The following is an 8,191-nucleotide window of genomic DNA, read 5'->3' as shown; positions in this document are numbered from 1 at the left end:
CGGATCTAGTTCCCTGACTCTCCCTCAGCCTGGCTGGGACTTCTGCAGGAACCCACTTCCTCTTCCCTCCACCAACCTGGACTTTTTTTGAAGTATTTGGTCCCCTAAGCTCTCTGTTCCCCTGCATGGGTCACCGGAGTGACATGCACAAGCCATTCCCCCCTTGTTTCCTACATAGGAATGATTTTTGGGGGGTGCCGTCTTAGAAGAATAGAAAATTAGTGTGTGGGTGAGTTTTACCAGTCTGTTCACAATATACAGACAAACAACCAGGAACCCACAGAATGATGCTGCCTGGCCACTTTGTCTTTCTGGGTCACAATAAACCACAGTAATTAATTCATCAAAAATATCCATTGGGCCCTTATTATTTATGTCCCAGATTTTCGATTGGGCGCTAGCGATAGAGGTGCATGTGATGGAACTCGAATTCACAATCCAAACCCTGACCCAACCCTAATCCTGACCCCAACACTAGTCTTAGTCTAACCCCAACCCAAGCCTAACCCAAACCCTGTACCAGCTCTATCCTCAGCCAAAACCCAACCCCTAATTCTAACCCTTGTGTTAAACATCTTTCCATAAATGCGTCTCCTTTTCTGTCGTAGTCAGTGAAGTGTGCTGAGTAATAATGAAACTCATCTGATTCTGAATCATCCAGCGCCTTCAGACTGGAAAAGGCAGAAGGCAGGTGAGACCAGGTTGAACACCAGCTGAATCCAGGGGGTGACTCTGAAAAACAAAAAAGTATATATATATTTTTTAATTTTTAAAAAGATTTTATGTATCTATTCATGAAAGACACAGAGAGAGGCAGAGACACAGGCAGAGGGAGAAGCAGGCTCCTCACAGGGAACCCGACCTGGGACTTGATCTCAGGACTCTGGGGATCGTGACCCGAGCTGAAGGCAGACGCTCTACCACTGAGCCACCCAGGTGCCCCAATAAAGTATATTTTAATGTAAATCCCCATGAATTTATGTTGTGGCCATTTTCTAAAGTTTAGATCCTTAGCATGACCCTGCCTGACTGAGCCAGCCAGTGTCTGTGGGCCACCCCACTCCCCGGCCCCGGCCCGTGGTCTCCAGCCCACAGGATGCTGTGCTCCCCCGAATGCCTCAGCTCTCCCTGGCCTCAAGGCGCCGCACACCGTTCCCTTTGCCTGGAATACCTTTCCTCCCTCCTCGCCAGGCTGACTCTTGTTCAGTCTTCAGGGCCCTCTGAAATGCCACTTCCTCAGGGAGACCTGTCCTGACTGCTTCTCTCCCCCAGACTCCTTTTTATTTTCTCCATGCTCATGGCTCCTGTGCTTTTCTTTCAGGGCATTTATGGATATTCGTGGCCACGTGTTTATTTCCATGTTTATTTCTTTAATGCCTGTCACCCCAGCCAGACAGTGACCTCTTTCAGGGCAGGGCCGTGTTTTGTTCACTGCTATAGCACACAGCAGTCCCACAGAAAACTTTGTTGAATGAACAAATGAATGAATGAATGAGCACACAAAAGAATGAATGCACACATGCATTTTCCATTTCTTCATAAAAGTGATAGAAAGATTCCTGCTAATTGAAGCTCCTGGCTAGGGATGTTTGTCCCATGCCCTAGGCTGAGCCTGGGGAAGCCAGGGGAGAGGGGCTAGGTCTCTCCCAGTGCAGTTTGCTATCTACCACTGCTTCTGTTGGACTCTTCCAGGCTCACTTGGAAACAGAGGGTTGCTTTTTTTTTTTTTTTTTTTTTTTTTTTGAGAATCCATTTCCTCATTTCAGATTCTCCACCACACTGAGGGGGAGGTCAGCAGGTATCATCCTCACTGTTTTACAAGATGCTTTTGCCCAGAGAGGTAAAAACACTTGTGTGGGTCATCTGGTTGGTTGGCGTCAGTGCCAAAATCTTTTCCTGGCCCCCAGCCCTTGGCACTGAACCTTCCTTTCTTTCTGCCCTCAGCCCCCCCACCCCCACCCCCAATCGGGAGGTGCTCAGCTCTATGGCAGCCTCCAGGGACTTGGCAGCCTGGGTGCTGCCAAGGGGACTGTGAGAGACCCCAGGCCCATCTTTCCATTTTGTTGACAAGCACGTTGAAGCCATAGTTGGAACCAGCCTTGGGCAAATGAGGCAAAAGTCGGCATCTGGGGAACCTCAAGCTGAGAGGGTGGATTTTTCACACCCAAATGGGGTCTTCCTTTCTGGAAGATCAGGAAAATGACGTCAGTCATAAGGGTCACTGCTGTTTGTTGAGCACACCCTGGTGCCAGCCAGACTGGGTGAATTGCTTGTTATCTGTTCACAGGTTTGCAACGCCTCAGTTTACCAAACGAGGAAACTGGCACAGAAAGGTCCAGCCACTTGTGCAAGGCACACAGCTGGTAGGTGTTGCTGGTCGGATCTGAACCCAGATCTACCGCAGTCTAGCCTCTTAAACTTCTACTTCAAGGCAAAGAAAAATCCCGGGAGTGCCGAGGAAACGCATGTGAAATGTTACCCAAGCTGCGCGGTGCAGACAACCCAGGGAGCGCCCCGCACACTTTCGCCGGCTGGGTCAGGCAGGTGTGACCCGGGCCCCGCCCTCATCTTGCGTCGCCACCGCCCCGGCCCCGCCCCGGCCCCGCCCCCGCCGGCGGCGCTCGGCTCCGCCCCCGGGGGCAGGCGGGCTTCCCATTGGCCGCCGTTTCCATGGTTACGCGGGGCCGGCGGAGCTGCAGCCTTCCCGACACGTGCCCCGGGAGCCGCCCGGAATTTGACAGGCGACCATGTGCGCGGCAGCGCGGGAGCCAGACAAAGGGCCGGGGGAGGCGGGGGACGAGGCCGGCGGAGAGGCCGGGGGCCGGGACGGCCGGGCAGGGATGAGCCCGGTGCTCCGCCCGAGACCAGGAACATCCCCGCCCCCTGCCCCCGCCTTCTTGTATTTAGAAGGAAAGAAAAAATACAAAAAGAATTGCTGTGGAGAGCGAGGTGGGAGAGGATTCCAGCCAGTCGCACCTGCGATCCCTCCTCCGGAGGAAGCCAGGTACAGGTACGCAGGCATCATCTACCCACTGAGAGCCCTCAGCGTCATTACTTAGGCCACCTGGCCCTGGGCTTGTCACCCATCTTGACCTCCGTCCTGAGGTTTAAATGCTTTTTCTCTGGCTTGTTTAGGAAGCGAAAGCTTAAGAGAGTGGTTGTTTTGATGCCTGAGAAATGAGACCCAAGGAATTGTGGGGGATCTTGTTCCTCCTGCAACAGCCACTTCCCTCCAGCAGCAATGATGTAAGGATACATCCATCCCCCGCCACCCCCCCACCCCCGCCAGCCCAGTTTTTCACTGAGTCCCTGGGCTGTGTGCCCAGCGAGAGCCTGGGCTGGGCTGATGGGTCAGGGCAGGAGACAGACTCCTCCTGTCCCCATGTGTTTGTTGTCCTGTGGCCTCCTTCAGTTGGTGGCATTACCATCTTTCCAGTCCCCAAGCCAGACGTCCTTGAGGTCCCCTCTCCCAACCCCCACTCCATCAGTAGTTGCACCTGTGGCTGCTGTGACGCCTAACCACAAACTTAGTGGCTTGAAACAGTTTATGGGTCAGATGTCTGACTCAGGTCTCACCGGACTGAATCCAAGGCCGCAGTAGGCAGGGCTGCGTTCCTTCTGGAGCTCTAGAGGGAGAATCGTTTCCTTGTATTTCCAGGTATAGAGGCTGCCCATGCTGCTTGGCTGGTGGCTTCCTTTCATCTTCAAAACCAGGAGTGACCAACGGAGTCTTTCCTCATCCGAGATACTGACCCTTCTTCCCTCTTCCACATTTAAGGATGCTTATGATTACAATCACCACTCAGATGATTAGAATAATCTCTCCATCTCAAAGTCAGCTATAAGCAATCTTAATTCCATCAGCAACCTTAGTTCTCTCTGTATGTAACCTAAAATAGTCTCATGCTCGGGGAGTAGGATGTAGACATCTTCGGGGGACATTGCTCTGCCAACCACTCTGGTCCTAAGAGTTTCACCTTGGAGACCTCTCTGGGTCCAGCTCCTCCTCTCTGGGCTGCCCCCGAAACTCCCCCAGGATGCCTGTGGTAGCCCCCTGTCTGTTGTGCTCATCTCTCTCACCCCGCTGTATTCACAGCCTCCAGGGTGAATGCTCCAAAATACAGATGCTGCCATTTCCATGGCCCCCTCGCCTGTGAGTCAGAGTCCAAACTCTGTACTGGGGCACACAGGCCCTCGACCTGCCCCCTACCCTCTCTGCCCTGCTGGAGACCCATCCCCTCCTCTCCACCTCACACTATTTGCTCCTGTAATACAGAATCATTTCTGATTCTCTTTGTACCCCTAGAGAGTTGACACCTCCTGGCCTTTGCCTGTGTCGTTTCAGCTCTCTGGACCATCTACCCATCTTATTCATCTCCTCCAGGAAGTCTTCCCTGACCTTTAAGTCCAGTTCAGGGTCCCTTCCCCAGAACCTGAATATACTCATCACTGACTACCTTGGCTCAAGAGATCCAGACACATGTCTGTGTCCCTCCACCATGTGTGCCCCCTCCTCTGAGCCCCCCCCCCCACAAGCCCTCTAGGATGGGCATGGCATCTGGCTAGCTATTTTGGCCACACCACTCAGCACAGAATCACCCAGCAGCTTGGTCTCGGGGTGGTGAGGAGACCAGTTGAGCTATTCTGGGAGCAAAGGAAAGGTTGCATGGAAAAGTCCATTCTCTCACAGTATACAAGGACCTTTGCCCTCCTTCTGGTGGGTGGGGTGGGATAGTATAACAGCAGCAACAAGGTAGCCAACCCTGAAGGCCACTCCACGCCAGGCATCTGCTCTGTGCTTTACTACCAACTTGTCAACCGATTCTCACAACAGTCTGGAGACATACCAACCGTCATCTGCACCCCCATTTTATAGATGAGGACCCCGAGGCTCCTGAGGCTAACAATGAGCAGACTTCTGGCAAGACCCTGGGCCAGGAGGGTGTCCTGGCTTCTGTGTGGAAGGGTGGGGGTGGTGGTCTGGTGGTCATCTGTCCGTTCCTTCATTCAATGGAGAGGTCGCTCCTTCTGGGGCAAGGGGCTAGGGTTGGCCTGGCCATGGGTGGGGTTGGCCAGCCCCTCGGAAGCAGCTTCCTGGATGCACTTCCCTGGAGCCTCTTCTTTCCTCTCCCTTCCCATTTCCTTTTCCTTGTTGTTTGCCAGCCTATTGTCATCTCTCCTCTCCTTGCCCCATCCCACTAGGATGTGTAGCCAGGAGGCTACACATTTTCAAAAGTAAAGGAGGGGGCAGGGAGAGCTAGTGTTCAAGGGGCAGGGGTGGGGAGGCAGCCAGCGTTGGGGGAGGTGAGAAAGTTCTGGAGACTGATGGTGGTGATGGTCGTACAACGGTGTGAATGTATTTTGTGCCTCTCAACTGTACACTTAAAAATGGCTAAAATGTTAACTTTGATGTGACGTGTATTGTACTGCAATAAAAGTCGTTCGCTGAAGTTTTGAAGATCAGCTGCCCGTCGCACACTTGTCATTTCCCAACGCCCCTGGGGCAGGGCCACACGTGTGCTCATTTCACTGGGGAAACAACGTCCAGGAGAGTGTGGCCACTCCCTTTGCAGATGAGAAGACTGAGACATAGAGGCTGGAAGTGGCGAGGCTGCTTTTCAACCCCATCTGCCTCCAGGAAGAAAGTGCAGATTGACCAGTGTTAGGAGTTTAAGCGTAGGAATCTGCTCCTGACCACTGCCGGCCGCGGGCGAATGCTTCCCGTTGCTGACTGTCCTCTTCAGACACCTGGGGACAATGATAGCGTCCTCTCCAGTTCAGCGACAACACTTGGCGGGATAATACTGGGAGGATTTATCATGGTGCCTTGGCCACCATCAAAAACCAAATCCCCTCCGGAGCCTGCTGATGTTGCCTCTTGGTGCTACGATGGAATGGACAGTGGTCATCCTCTTCAGCCCTGACACTGACGTCCTCTGTGACCTTGGGGGCGGGCCCCTTCTCTCCCCCGGCCTCAGATGTCCCTCTATATAGTTGGGAGGAGCGCAAGGTCTGCAGGACTCTTTCTGTCTGGTTTCCTGGGGTTTCACCGACAGTCTGGACACCTTCATAATCAGAACCTTCTAGAAGGGCGAGGCAGGTCTCCACTTTCACCTTTGCCCTCTGATCTTCTCAGGAGCATTTAACCCCTAAGCAAGAGGGAGAGGAAGAGGAAGAGGAAGGCAACAGAAGTCTTGGATCTACCCCACGCCCTGGGCCCAGGCTGGGGACAGACAGACTCATCAGCTGGAACTGTCACCATCTCCAGTGTGAATTGTCCCGTTCCTGCCCTCGGCTTGAGTTGTGACCCGGCAATCCCGGGTGCACTCCTGCCCCCACCACTCCACCTCCATGTCCATTTCAGGATCTCAGGGACAAGCTTCATTTTTCCCTTATCTTCCACCGTCTCCACAGGGCTGGGCCCAAAGGAGGATCCTTGGAAATCCCACAGTTTTGGTTGGCATCCTGGATCCTGGGGGCAAAAAAAGAAGGAAGGAGGTTCCAAATGACAGGTCTCACAGGAAGAACACACGCAGGGCAGGGCAAGGCAGGTGGGCCAGAGCACCCGGGAGGTGACAGGTGTCGCCAGCAGGGTGCTGGGCACAGGAGTGTTTAGTAAAGGGGAACTGAGCCCTGTGGTCACCGTTATTACTAGTAAATCATGTATTAAAAACCTTATTGGGGGACACGTGGGTGGCTCAGTGGTTTAGCGTCTGCCTTTGGCTCAGGGCGTGATCCCAGGGTCCGGGATCAAGTCCCACATTAGGCTTCTTGTGAGGACCCTACTTCTCCCTCTGCTTATGTCTCTGCCTCTCTCAGTGTTTCTTATGAATAAATAAATAATCTCTCTTTAAAAAAAAAACCTATTGAGACATTTGTAGGTAGTGGGTATAGAAGGGAAAAAATTGGAAAGACTTGTCCATTACAATAATAACTTAAAAAACAAGCTTATTGGGTGATCACCAAACCTAGGTATGGTGCGGGGCACGGACAGTCAGAGGTCATTTTCATCTTAGAACCTAGCAAGCACTGGTTCCTCATTTTACAGATGGAATCACTGAGGCTTGAGGAAGCTGTGCCCAAGGTCACATGGTGGGGAAGTGGTGGCCCCAAGCTGAGACTGGAAAAGACATGTGCAATGGGGCTGGGGAAGAGCGGGCATCAGGCAGGGGGTCCGCATGCAGGGGGAGGAGAGTGGCTAACAGCTCAGGCTCCGTCAGAGGACTGCTGCATTTAGTCCATCACAGGAGGGGCTCTGAGGTGGGACCAAGGATGGAGAAGAATCATAAATTGCCTGGAGGAGAATCCGCACTGAACAGACTCCCCTGCAGCCCTGATCAGAAGGCAGTTCAGTGGGCTCTGAGATGACCCTAAATCCTACAGGGAAAAATCTAAATTCAGCTTTTTTTTTTTTTTTTTTAATTTTTATTTATTTATGATAGTCACAGAGAGAGAGAGAGAGAGAGGCAGAGACACAGGCAGAGGGAGAAGCAGGCTCCATGCACCGGGAGCCTGACGTGGGATTCGATCCCGGGTCTCCAGGATCGCGCCCTGGGCCAAAGGCAGGCGCCAAACCGCTGCGCCACCCAGGGATCCCTAAATTCAGCTTTTGAGCCAGAAAAGGAGCCTCCTTCTCCTCCATCTCAACCAACTCCCTTCTGCAGTTAAAATTAACAATGAATGGGGCACCTGGGTGGCTCAGTGGTTGAGCATCTGCCTTTGGCTCAGGTTGTGATCCCGGGGTCCTGGGATGAGTCCCACATTGGGCTCCCTGTGGGGAGCCTGCTTCTCCCTCTGCCTATGTCTCTGCCTCTCTGTGTGTCTCTCATGAATAAATAAATACAATCTTTTAAAAATTTGACAATAAATTTTTTTTTTCCAGAAAATCATCCATCCGTCCATCCATCCATCCATCCATCCATCCTATGCTAAGCAGTATTCTGGGCCAGGCACTGTTCCAGGCACTAGGATTCGGCGGGGTGGGGGAAAAAGACAAAAGATCTTGCCATCTTGGGGCTTACATTCTAGTGGAGGGAGGTGGACATAAGCAGGAAATACACTTCATTTGATGTGATAGATACTATGGAGAAAAAGCGGGGGAGTGCTGGAGCACAGGAGGTGGTCTATGATGTGAAATAAGGAGTCCCTGGAGCCCTGGGAGAAAGGTGACATTTCAGCGGAGGCGTGAGTG

General features: G+C 52.7%; 1 long non-coding RNA gene across 1 annotated transcript; it reads left to right on the top strand.

Annotated features, from left to right (window-relative positions):
- Window positions 1–2,724: 2,724 nt before the first annotated feature.
- On the top strand, window positions 2,725–7,813 carry LOC112677305 (uncharacterized). Its single transcript, XR_003146957.3, has 3 exons — window positions 2,725–3,010; window positions 3,136–3,246; window positions 3,659–7,813. It is a non-coding gene; the product is annotated as an uncharacterized LOC112677305 (long non-coding RNA).
- The last annotated feature ends 378 nt before the right edge of the window (window positions 7,814–8,191 follow it).

This window comes from Canis lupus, chromosome 9, assembly GCF_003254725.2.
Source record: "Canis lupus dingo isolate Sandy chromosome 9, ASM325472v2, whole genome shotgun sequence".
Lineage (NCBI taxonomy): Eukaryota > Metazoa > Chordata > Mammalia > Carnivora > Canidae > Canis > Canis lupus.
The sequence above is the reverse complement of the archived record's forward strand: the minus strand, read 5'-3'. Positions and strand labels throughout refer to the sequence as shown.